General features: G+C 38.4%; 1 long non-coding RNA gene across 1 annotated transcript in view; it reads right to left on the bottom strand.

Moving 5' to 3' along the window:
• LOC146439283 (uncharacterized) overlaps positions 1 to 13362 on the bottom strand; it is a 128847-nt gene that overhangs the window by 52272 nt on the left and 63213 nt on the right. The window contains exon 2 of the long non-coding RNA XR_014851237.1: positions 8096 to 8173. This is a non-coding gene — a long non-coding RNA (uncharacterized LOC146439283). The remainder of the gene's footprint in view (positions 1 to 8095; positions 8174 to 13362) is intronic.

A 13362-nucleotide genomic window follows, 5' to 3' on the forward strand; every position in this document is an offset into this window, starting at 1 on the left:
CACTGTTCTGAAATTCATTAATAGTTCCCCAGTAATGAAATGTCAATGACTTTTAGAAGCCACATTAATTGCTTGCATGAAGTAATTTCAGTTTAAGAAATTATTTTTTATGCATTAGACATAGTGACATTTCTCACACAGAGACAGACATAAGTACAAGATATGCAGCTAGGGAATTGTTTGGACAAATAATGCAAGTTTTACTGTAGATTTGGAAACCTTAGGTGAAAGAGCACTGCATGTTGATAAAATTAATTGAAAACGCACTTTTTGTGAAAAACTAGTGTGCAAGATTAGGACTTCTGATACATGGGACCTGTCCTAATAGAATTCTGCCACCTGAATATTCATGGGACAATGTGAGAAAAGTGTGATTGGGTAAAGTAAATGTGTCCAGAATCTAAGAAGCCTGGAGCAACACAAGCTTTCCACTACTGTTTCAGTGCTATTTGGTTGGCCTGTGATTCAATGCATATCAGCTTTGGTATGCAAATTTTGGCAAGCAAGAACACAAGTGCTATATGTTTATATCGTGCAAACATCAGTAATGGTTTGCTGCTCTTGATGACCTTTATTTTAAAATAAAACTACAAGAAAGTTTTACATTATTATTATTATTAGTAGTAATAATGCTATTTAAACCTCCTGAGTTGAATAGAGAAGGAATGAATGTTCTGTGTTAAAGCATGCTGATTTTGTCATTAAAAAAATTTCTTTTTGCTTTTCTTTATATGGAAAATTAAAAATTATTTAGTTGGCTCAGTGTGAGGTGGGCCTTGTAGATGTGAGTCAAGTCCTGCTGTTGGTGCACAGACTGTACCTATGGGAGAGAATACATCTGTATTGACATTTGTGCCTTGCAGGTTCTGTCTGAAGCCAAAGTGGCAGTTCCTGCTGAAAAGGATATGGGAGCCTTTTGCTGTAAAGCAATTGTGAGCAAATAAGTCAGGGCAAGAATGCTGGATCCACCAAGGCAGGGCTGAGTCTGGGAAACTGTGATCAGCAGCAGCTCCCGTTTCTCACACAACATCTGCTGCAGTGGGGATTTCTCAATACACACAGTTAACGTGCTGGCCCAGTATGATTCAGGAAGCATCTTCTCTGTTTCACTGGAAGAGCTCTGCTTCAAAGGGCAAACCTACTAGTCTCAGGAAATAAGAACCTGAAACTCGCAGAGAAAAGGATGTGGAGTAAACAGAGAGCTGGCAGATGTAGCTGCATGCCAGGAATGATCCCACCAGCCCATAAATATTGATGACTTTGCAGTCTCTGAATGCCGATTATTCAGGATGCTGAAGCCTGCAGCTGCACATTCACAGCTTGCTGCTCTCTGAAAGAGCATTCCTGAGAATGTGCATCCGCCTGTCTCAGAATCCCCCACTGCTCTTTTTAACTCTGCTGAAACAATGCTCTTCTCCTTCTGGAATTTATATTTTATCATAATAATTCAAAAAGGCAAACAAAATATTTGTTTTGCAAAACCCATTTGCAAACAGCTATAACAGCTTGCTACGAAAACAGGTAGTTATTAAAACAGAGAAGAGATAAAACTCTTCTTTTTCTTCCTCTATTCCATATATCTTCTTCATATAGCTACTTTTGTTTAAGACTGTTTAATTCAAATAAGCAGAAATAAATAGAGAGCACAGTGACAGTTCATTCATGGGTGTACCATGCATAACCTTAATGTATTTGGCAATAACATCAGCACTTCAGTTGGGTATGGATCCAGTTAAACTCTGAGACTCAGACATCCTTAAGAGAAATTAATTTAAGATTCATGCTGGATCCTTAATTCAATAGCCAAAATTGGAGCTGACATTTTGAGGATAATAAAGAAACCTAGGAAAGTACTGAAGTCCAAACAAGGACAAGCCAAGCCACAAAGTATTCAGCAGAGTATTTCAACATTTCTGAGAAAAAGTAAAATATTAGGAGCTCAGGGCTCATCAAGGGTTGGCTCAGGTTTTAAGGATAAAAGTTAAAAGGCTGCTATTTTACTTGAATTCTATGACAAATATAGTAGGGTCTCAATATTTGCTTATCACTCTGAAATAAATACTTAATTTTTTGTTATATATCCCATAGGTATACAGGTACAGATGTACGTATTTATAGCTATAGGTTCATATATATACACATAAAAACTCTATTATCATTGCACAGTACATGGCTAGCACAAACCTGTGCTTAAGCCTGATCATACCACATTAAGTAAGGTCTTACTCTACATGTATTTTTAATGACCTACCTGTGTTCTCTGTCTTGTGTGCTCCAGTAGGGTCATGATCTCTCAATCAGTGTTTGTAAAAATACTCATAGGTATAACAGAGATGCTTTAAGCACTCTGAACATGGCCCATGTGGAAAAAGAGGCCCGAGCTCAGGCTATTAAATCAGATCTATTCTGGACAACAATGACATGTGTTTTAAATTTTCACAGAACTTCAAACATGTATAAGGGCTTTCCTGAGAAGAGATGCTTCCCTTCACTGGGGTCTAATACAGAAAGTGCAAATTAAATTAGAAGTGAAATTGGTCACAGGGGTGTAGTGTTACTGCATCTTGCAAGGAATCTTGTGCCTCAAACAGCATCAAAGAATTATCATTTCACCGTAGGCGTTTTTGCCGTGTGTCAGACACCACAACTTCCCTGTTCCTGAAAGGAGTTTGCTGCTGAAATGCCTGTTAAAAAGTTTGGGCTTGACTTTCTGTTATAGATTACCACATGATTTAGAGGTTAATCATTTAATTGGCAATTATTTTTTAATATTACTCTCACCTTCAGGTCCCACTTAAATAGACATAAAAATGTTTTGTGTGTGACATTCTCAGATCCTTCTGGAATTTAACTTCTTGTTCGAGTTCAGAGCAGTCCTTTCTAATGCAGCTGCCCTAGCAGTGGTCTGTGCTTCTGTGTCCTGGTTTTGTTTCCAGCTAAATGGCAGTTCAAACTCAGAAGCAATTCCTGTTGAGCATATACATGGAAATCTAAAATTGATAAAATAGTTTGAAGAAACTTTTCCATGGACTCCTACTAAGGTATGTCAAACTGACTCTTTCTCCTTTGCTCCTTTCCTCTTTTTGTTTTTTTTTTTTTCCCGTGTCTATACAGTTTGCTTACTTACAGCAGGGTCATCACTAATGCCTTCCAAAACTTTACTAGACCTGGTGAAATTACAAGCAGCAAAATCTCAACACTGAAAGCACATCCAGGCACCGTACACAATGTACAAAAATAAGACACCAGGTTTGAATCCAAATTAAAAAAAATTGCCTCTTTTTCTTTTGCTTCTCTTGTATCATTAGCAACCAGATAAAACACATGTTTGAAAACTTGGGGCACAGTGATTGATTAGCCCTAGTCCTTTCTGTTATGGAAATCTCCGGGACTCCACACAAGCTGCAAGTGCTAACCACCTGTCCAGATAAAGCTCAGGGGACCTGAAACTCCAACTTCCCTCCAAGAAAATCTGCTGGATTGGCACATGTTCTTTTGCAGCTTAAGCTTTGTCCTGTGGCTCTCTGTTGGCTTTCCTTTCTTTAACAATATTGTTCTTGTACACTTGCATTAATATTAATTCATTTTTATTGAACATTTTAATGTTTTTTCTGTGTACTCCAGTGCCTCATGTCAAGGTTTTCTGCAGCTAGACAAACTTTCAGTTTTGCTTGACTGCAAATGATTCATCTTTTCTTTAACAATAATATTTATTTCTACATTCACTTCATAAAGTCTCAGTCTATTGACACCAGCATGGTACCATTACCAATGGTATAAACAAAGAAAAATTATAACACTGAGACCAAATCAAACTTGTGCGTAGTGTCTGTGGTTGAATTTTAAATGGATGCAGTTCCAGAGAGTTTATCCACATAAAAGTAATAATTAACATTCCTGAAGTAATAACTGCTCAGCCACATTTCAAACTGCTAGCTCAGACTTTTGCATGCTTCCAATATGAGCACGATATGGCTCAGTCTTAAAGCTGCCAAAGCACAGTAGGTTACACAGCATGCATAAAAAGAACTGACATTGCATTCAGTGGGGACTTTATCTTGTTTGAATAATCTTCCGTACAAGATTATTTCAGCATGCAATGTGTTTCATTTGAGCAAAGTCAGAGAATGCAAAGTAATGTGAAGTAATTATGCTATTAAATGTTGCTATTACTTTTTAAGCCCTCTGTCTCAAAGCAGAAATAGTTTTCTCAAGGCTAAAAATTGTCAGCAGAAGATCAAATGCACCTCTTGAGTAACCTCATTATAACCAATGAAGTTTCCTGAAGACTGAGACCTTACTCTCTGCACTCAGAACTAGGAAAACAACAGGAATGCCAATATATTCTTTTCTTCCACTTGGTATTGATTTGCATTTTTAAAACACTTCAATTTGAAATTCTCAAAATATTTTACAATCCTGTATGGAATAGAACAATTCTGTTTACCAGCAACCAGCAAATAAATGGCTGGTGGTACCTCCCTGTGCTAAGACCCACAGCTGTAACTGTGTCCTGGATATCAGCACCTGCCCATGTCAGCAGAGTGGCTGCAGTCCCAACAGCATCTGTGTTAAACTTATCTGGTCAGGGACAGAAATGACACCTTCAGGTATATTTAAAGAGAAACAGATGTCTAATGTTTGCCAGTAATTTGTGTTTTGAAAATTCTCTCCTGCAGCGGCAAACAAATCACAGTCCTGCAGTTTTGAGTTCATCCCCAGGGTCCAATCCAGGCATTACACTGTAGAGAGACTTCCTGAGACGTGTGCACAACTGCAACCTCCTACAGAAAAATATAATGAAGTACTAGGTTTAGCAGTGACTGTGAGCCATTCAGGCAGTAGACTGTAATTACCTCTGATTACTATTTGATGATCAGCTATGCTCAACAGGAGTTTGTAATCCCCTCTTCTTACACCCTACAGAAGGCAGCAATAGATAGTTATAGGGAATGAGGCAGCCATTGTCATTTTGATTGGAAATACCTCGGAGGCCCCTTATCCTTACAGTTTATTCCCAGCTAAGATCTAAGCATAATGGGGAAACCAAGGGGAAAGAAAGTCAGGATTTCTAATGGACAAAACATCATCTTGCCACTCCCCACAAAGATGTCCATAAAAGCTCTTTTCACTTCTTAAAATTTCATTATTATTTAACAGCTTAACTGCAAACAATTTTTCTGCCTTCCTATATTACTTTCTGTTTATTTTCCTGGCTTTTCCTTGTGCCCCAGCTCTCAAAGGGAAGCATTCCTTACAAGCATGCCTTCTGTTGTTGTGACAATGTCACATGACTTATTGTAGGAAAAACTTGCTGGGCCTTATAAGATAGAGGCTTACTTACCCAACACATGAAAAAATCCTATTTCAGACTTTACAAATGAGTATATTATCCAGTGACTGCCATCTGAGCAGTTATGCAGAGCCAGTCTGCTTGTACCAGCTGATATGAATGTGTCAGTCTGGTAGAGCATTGATACTTGGATGTAAAGTTAAGCTCCTGAACAACTACATACCATCTCAAGTGCTGTGCTGGATTGGAGCCACAGGACCTGAAGCAAAACTCATAGAACTTGATCAGAGTATTTTAAATAACTTCAGTGGATTCTGGATCAGGTCCATGCTGTCTGCTAGAGGTATTGGCTACATTTTTCCAAATAAAAGAAGTTAGGAATAATATATCAAAACCTTTGATCCAGGACTAGCAGGCCCAGGAATTAAGACTCAGTCCCTTTATATGATGAATTTACAGATTTCCTGACTTAGGAAACATGAAAAACACTGATAAATACTTATGTTGACATACAAATAAGTACAGGAGACCAAAGGGTAGAAAAGGCATTTTAATCCTCCAAAAATATTGAACCATTCCAGAGCAGAGAGTCTAATGATTTCAGTCCCCAGTTGTTTATATAGCCCTAAACCCTGTATCCATGATGACATTTCATTTTACATCATTTGTTTCTTTAATCAGTTGTGTTTTATAAAAACAGTCTTTCAGCCAGGTCAGCAGGGAATGTGCTGAGCTACCATGAGCAGCAACTGGAGTCACAGATTTTGTCTGCCTGCTTGCAGATGGAGCATATCCGTGTGATCCCAACGCAGCTGCCTGGGAAGCCCTGTCTGAAGCCGCTGTGGATCCCAATACATTACCTTGCCCAGGCTTTCAGCAGTAGGATGTGTTTATTCATCCCAAGCCATGGCCTTAGAGAACACTCTCAAATTGGGTTTGGCCCTTTTTGCTTATTATTTAATCCTTTTCAATGGGGCCAAGTCTCGCTTTCATAACTAAAATAGCACAAATTTCTTCTAAATGTCTGTGGCACCCTTCAACTCTGCTGAGAGAGCAGTTTTTGACCCTGTCCCATACTAATTGAATTGGTCCTTCTACCATGGCAATTACTGTAGTCTTTGAGTGCCTTCCAATACTCATTAAATAATGTGACTTCATATCCCTGAGGTGTCATTTCTTTTTCCCTCTCCTCCCAGAGGAGGTATGTGCACAGCAGAGCACCTTGGACTCAGTAACTTGGTGCTGTATGTTTGGCCATTTTTTTCATGGCAAGTTTCTCTTGAAATATGAATATAGTTTCCAGGCTCAAATGGGGCAAATATCTCACAATTTAACTTGCTGTGCTGGAAGTACTTCATTTTTTAAAACTAATTACATTCACCAAAACAGACAAATATATGAAAAACTCAGCATAAGCATATAGATAAAAAGGAGTTCTTTTAAAAAAACATTGCTTTCACAGAAACAAAAGAACCTAACATGCCCCTTAGATTTTTAACGGGTCAGCTACTGATTGGTATTTATAGCTGCTAAAACCTGTTTTCGGCATTGAACCAAACAATCCCTTGGCTCCAATTACTGTTATCCAGAGAGTATCCGAGAAGGTAGCAGCCACAGAGGGGCCAGGCAGAAAGGAAGAAAAGTAATTTAGTGATTCTTCTGATCCCTCCTTGTCCTATTGTTGGATAGTTTGACCAGAACCTTCCCAGATTCTCCTCCTCATACTTGTGTCCATTCAGTTTTCTCCAGCACAGCTATTCTTAAAAATACCCAACAAAAGACTAATCCATGAATTCACCTACCTTGGGGATTTTCAAGAAAAATTACCTCCTATCAAACATTTCTTTTACCAGGGTGCATGCTTGCATCTACTGAGTAACTATATGAAATTCCTTCCATCTGCTGTCATCACACCTGATTAAACATCACTTACATACTGTATTTCCAATATTTGTATTATTTTTATGCTGATTACTTGCATGCTGGTACTAATTAAAGAGCTCCAGCTGCAACTGCAAGAACACTGAACTTGTAGAATACCAGACAGAAAGATAGTCTCTGCTCCAAAGACTGTATCTGATTTAAATTGGACATGGACAAATGTTTCCACATTTCTCCTGCTATTTTTTCCCCAAGTGACCTCCAGCATAGCTTTGGTGGCCTGAAGCTTCCTAGAATGTCCTGCAATCTATCATGGTCCTTGGAAGTATTTTGAGGTATCTGAAGGTGATGCAAGACCATGAAAAAAATCTTGCTACTGAACTTACTCGTGAACTCCTCTTTCCACTGGAGATGAGCACAGGTTAGCACAGATATGGTTAATTTGACACATCTAAGAATTTCATTTCTGTACTGGTTTCTTGTTTGATTTACAAGTGAAGAGACAGAGCAGGATGTTTTTCCATGGGAAAATAATTTTGTGATTTTTTGACATGATTGCTGACTAAGGAAAGGAAATCAATTTCAGTCTTTTCTCAGCACTATCGTATGTTACATCATCACACAACAATCAGAGGAGTAAAACTACCTAAATAAAATGCATCACTGAGTACAAAACATATTTGCATGCTTACAGTGTTTTCAGTCTCCTATGATGGTGATATAAATACTAAGTTGAATAATGCAAGGACTTTCTTCCCTTTTTTTTTTTTTTTGCAAATATTTCTATCCTACCTAGGTTTAAATGGCAAGAATAGTTCTCAAGTTTTGTAGCTGAACAGCTAAGTTGGATACCTCTCTTCCTCCAAAAAATATTACACTGAATATATTGTGATTGAATTGAGAAAACAACTCAAAACTTACTCATTTATATGCTTCTTGGGTTGGACTTGCAGATCGTAGTAACCAAGATGTCCTTATGGCTGCCAATTCCTCTCAGCCCTGCAGAATCAGTAAGACAGGTTACTTTTTTTTTTTTTTTTTGCAAAGAATTAGAAAGAACTATTTACTAGATCTTAGTTCATTAGACTGCAGAGCTTACACAAGTGTCAGAGGGCGTTTTGTGGCCGGTAGGCACTTTATTGCTGTTAAAGACAACTGAGGGGCTAGAATGCCACGTAACCTCAGTGACATGCATTTATCAAACTGGCAGCTAAGAGACTTCTATTTATAGCATTGTGTGTAGATCTCTGGAAGATAACAATCATACAAACTCACAAGCTCATTTTTGTCTTTTTTTTTCCTTTCAGAGCAAGGCTGTGCTCCAAGGCTGCAAAATCTCTGAGACTCCACAGGAGTGTTACCATGGAGTTTCATGAGCTTGGGCTCAAGCCGTAAATATTTAAGTGGAAATAGTAAAATGAAAAACAAAAGATGGCCAGATACCCAAATGAAACCATCTAGAGCCTGCATGAGTTGGAGATAAGGTTAATGTGACATATGTGACATTCAAGATAAAGTAAAGGCAACATTTTAATTAACACATTTTCATCTCCTATCACAAAGCTGCACTTGCCTTCATAATGGAATCAACCTTTCTTTTGATATTAGCTTTCTCTCAACAAAAGCAGATTTCAGCAAGCAACTGGGGGGGTTTCACATATTTTGTTTTAATAAAATATAAATAGCAAGGACATAAAAATATGAATTTTGAAAGCCAAGCCTCGGTTTCCCAGTGGGAGGAAGTTCAAGTGTGCCAATTTCCAATAGCTCTGGGTTAGGATGCTGTGAGCATGCATGGTGTTTATTGACTTCTAAATTAGAGCAGTCAATCTCAAGGAAAAGCAGAGTAACAGAGGCCTTTCTTTCATGTGTAAAATAGTAACAATCTGCAAAACTTTACTGAATGAACTTCCACCATTGCAGCCACACCTTCTTTATCTTATTCTACTTTTCAGCTTTTTTCTCTGCATCTTTCAATCAATCCCATCCTTCTCCATAACCAGCAAATAACCCTATGTGTCTCTTGGATTGATTTATATTTATTATGCACTGCAGTCATTCTCCTTCATTTGTTAATTTTTTCCAGATGACTGTTAGTAAAACTGTGTGAATAACTCACAATGAACAATTTACTCAGAAAATCTACCTTCTTTTTATGTTCTGTTTTCCTCCAGCAAATTCTGTTTTGAAGTATTCACCCACTATAGGCTGGCATTGCCAGTGAGTGCTTGTGTAACTACTGTTAAGCAAGAAATGCAGTAGAGGTCCCAGCTTTATCCTTCAGACAGAGCTATTGCCCACCAATTATGAGCCAAACAAAATCAGTTGAGATGTCTGGAGTACAGCTCCCAGCATTTTTTCCTATAACTTGTCTTCTTCTGCTTCTCAAAGCCTGGTCCAGACCTTACAGGCTCCTATATCTTCACTTTGTCAACTGTACTACCCAGTATTTAAACTCCAATTAGTTTTAATTGTTCTTTTTCTGTGAAATTATCATACCTTAGAAACATACAGTCCCAGTTACAAAGCCAACAGTTGCTTTTTGCAGTACTTCTGCAATTCCCTGCTTGCATGACTGTTCCTGCGAGGAAACTTGTTACTACAGCATTCCATCTCAGCAAACACAAAACCCAGAGGAGGATGAACACAAGCCCACTGAAGCCTGTTTCAATGAGTGATTTTGTATCTATTGCCAATGTCTGTTCATTTGCTTTTTACAAAATAATTGACCTAGTACCTCCATTAGCTTTCTCACCCTGATATAAGGGCAGGAAGAAACTCTGCCCTTCTGTGTGTCTGCAAAAATTCACGCACCCCAGGACAATTGCATGGTGAGGATGCATCTCTTTTATTCTTAAAACTCTTTTTTTATTTTCCCAGAGTTCTCCCACAATTTTTGAATGAAAAATGTCTGCAGATTATACCTTCTTATCATACACAGTCGATGCAGATATTCATATACGGTTTAGATTATATTCGGAAAGCACATAGACACCACAGTGTTTGTGAAAGACTATGTTTGGTAAAAGAAGAAGAGATGGGCTGATGGATTTACCACCCAAATATTTGCTGATAAAAATGCTGAGACAAATTGCTATCCAATTATTTATCACTTATTTCTTTGGCAGAAAATAGAAAAGATACTGGAGAGGACATAGCCTCATTTGGTCCAATGGGCCATGGTTTACACTCACTTTACTGCTGTATCAAACAAGCCATCAATAATGCATTTTAACAGGACAAAATTCTGGCTCTGGTAACAGAAAAGCTCCAGTAAAGGCTGTGGTGCCATTTCATAATTACATGAAGGGAACTCCAAACATTCTTCTCTCTCTCTCTCCAGCTTTTACATTTGATGTGTGCCCTATTGTCTTTACCACAGAAATTTGAAACAAAATGTCAGACCTGTTATTTGCACAAGTGTCCATAAAACAGTACAGAACCACATGTAGAAGATGATCCTGCCGTATCTGGATGGGTAAAATATAAAAGGTTCTTCCATGATGGAACAGGTGTGGGTGCCCAGACACTGGCAGAGGGCTACTGGGGCAGTGTCTGAGGAGCAGCCAAGGGCTGTCCATGCCAAGCACAGCCAGTTTCGGGGGCTCCAGTGGCCCCACTGCTGAGCCCTGCAGCTTTGGGCAAGAGACTCAAAGAAAGGCTGTCAGAAAGGGCAAAACACTCTGCAGCAGCCAGGGCTGAGGGAAACTGGTGAGAATCAGTCCTGCAAGCCCCAAGGGGCAAGTGAGAGGGGAATTTTTTTATTGTATCATTTACCTCTTTTAGCACCTACTTTAGGAAATGAATCATGCCCTGAAAAATTTTGCTTCTTTCCACTGACTGAAGGCAGTCTGGCTTGGGTGTAATTATGAGCAATGTAGGCATCAGTATGTTCTGATGGATCCCTCCCCAGACACAAACAGAACCAAAAATGCTTTACTGCTAAATAGCAGTTGAAGAGGCCCTTTTGAATGATAGTTTCGGACTAAGACACTCTAGTTCTAAAAACACGTTTTTACCCCTTAAGGCTTTTCCTGGACTCTTGTCTTTGCTGACCTTGTTGATGAACACTGTGATATATGAATAAAATTATTATTACATTACTGCAAAACATATACATTTCATATAGAAAAATCGTATGCTGTGTTTGCTAGAAATTTTGGAGCAATCTGATGTTTCTTTAACAACCTGATAAAAGCATAATTTTTTTCCCAATTTTCCATTCTTATTGTGACTTGAACAATTTTGCTTCATTTGAAGTTCATCCACTGAGGGGATAGACACAAAGTTTAGAGTGGGAATGCCTGCTTTCAGACGATGCTGTGTTAGAATGGAAACCACTATGCTACTTGGTAGTTAAGCATCTGAGCCTGCTTCCACATGAGTAAGACATTTCCAGAGCCCTTAGCAAAGCCCAGCTAAACACAATGCTTATTCAGTTAATAAAAAGCACTGCACTTTCTCTCCTGACAAACCTGACTCCTGAGTGCTTATTAATACATAACATTGCAACAGCTTACCTTTTAGCTTCCGAATGCAAGCCAAAAATTTAGAATATCATGTTATGAAATTTTCTTCATTAAAAACCAGCATGCAGAATGAAATAAGTCTCAAGACTCACACTTTTCAGGACAATTGATATATGGGTTTGCCAGACCTATCACTTTAGCACAGAGACCATTTTTGTCCTTTCAATGTCACAAGTATGTGAAACCCACAGCCATAAAATAAAATTCAAATAGGACTAACAGTCAACTTTGCCTAGCAATTTTTCCTCCATAGAAAAAGTATTCAGTGGCTTGCACAAAAGTTCCACTGAGATCTCAACTGCTACATATCAATGGGCTGGTGAATTTCAAGGAAACACACAATTCTTTATTTTAATCATCTTTTCCTGTGTACTGCCTACCTTTATACACATATTTGATTTGGAAGCACTCATAGCTTTCATACCTTCATTAATCATTTGGAAGGAACACTGGGGAGCTTTCAGGAATTTGGGGGGATGACATCATGATCAGCATTCTGAAAATAATAATTAAAAATGACAGGAGAGCACAGCTGGGAAATAAAGCTAAATTGATAACACATTTTGTCTGACTAATTACAACTTTTTAACCCACAAATCAATATGAAATTGTTAAAATACTGTTGTGCAGTTGCTCTTTTATGAGTACAAATTCAGTGTGAAAAAATACAGAGGACACAAATACAGTAGATGAAATGCTGGTAAGAAAATATCTAGCCTGAAAACTTTAGTTCAGTGTCTTCCTGCTACAGATCACCCTGGGGAAGTAATTTCTATCTGTCTGGTTATTTATGAAATGATCCAATGCTGTATGTGCATTTCTTCTGCTGCCTCACAGGACCGAAAGACACTACACGCCTTCTCCCATGTCGTCATCATTAATTGCATTGAATATTACAGTCAAGGAATTCTGAGGGAATGAAAAAAAAAATTAAAAATGAAAATGAAAAAAAGGTTTAGTACTAGAAAGTGTCCTGGACACATACATGCAATAAGTCACAGAACACTGGACTGGCCTGTAAGAAGTACAGTTGTTTAGCAAAGTAAGCAGTTTATGCTCCTCTTATCAGGAATGACTTCATGAGCATTTCTAGAATTCTTAACTGAGCTCAGAACAGTTGATCCATGCTGCATAGAAATATAGCTGAATAGCATCCAAGTTTTTATTACTTTTCCAGAAGAATAATATGTCCTGGTTTTTCCAGCTGCAGATTGGGCAAGTTCCATTTAGTGAATGTTTTTAAATCTCCCAAGTATTAATGTTAGGAGTAACACAAGATTCATTAGCTGAGCTTAAAGTAGTTTTTGGAGGTGCGTTTGATGGAACACGAGCTCATCCATGATGCTCAGAGGACACGGCAGATTTCTCTCCATACAAAAGAGCAACTATTTGCTAACATATACATCAGGAAACCTTGGAGCCAGCCATTGAGATTCAGGACAAACTATGTCTGACTGAACACTAAAGTTTTAGCGTTTTGACATTGCTCTCAATTTTCTTGGGTTTTCGTCCAGAAAGCAGTGATTTAAAGACTAAAGGCTCTGTTTAGCAAAAATGTTCCACTGCTTTTGCAGTGCTTAAGCCAAGAATGTCATGAAACAGCTTTTTGGCACCCAGACGAGCTATTAAGCAGCAGCTCAGCTGGGACCCCAAACCAGG

Source organism: Lichenostomus cassidix, chromosome 3 (assembly GCF_008360975.1).
Source record: "Lichenostomus cassidix isolate B80296 chromosome 3, HeHo_3.0, whole genome shotgun sequence".
NCBI classification, from domain to species: Eukaryota; Metazoa; Chordata; class Aves; order Passeriformes; family Meliphagidae; genus Lichenostomus; species Lichenostomus cassidix.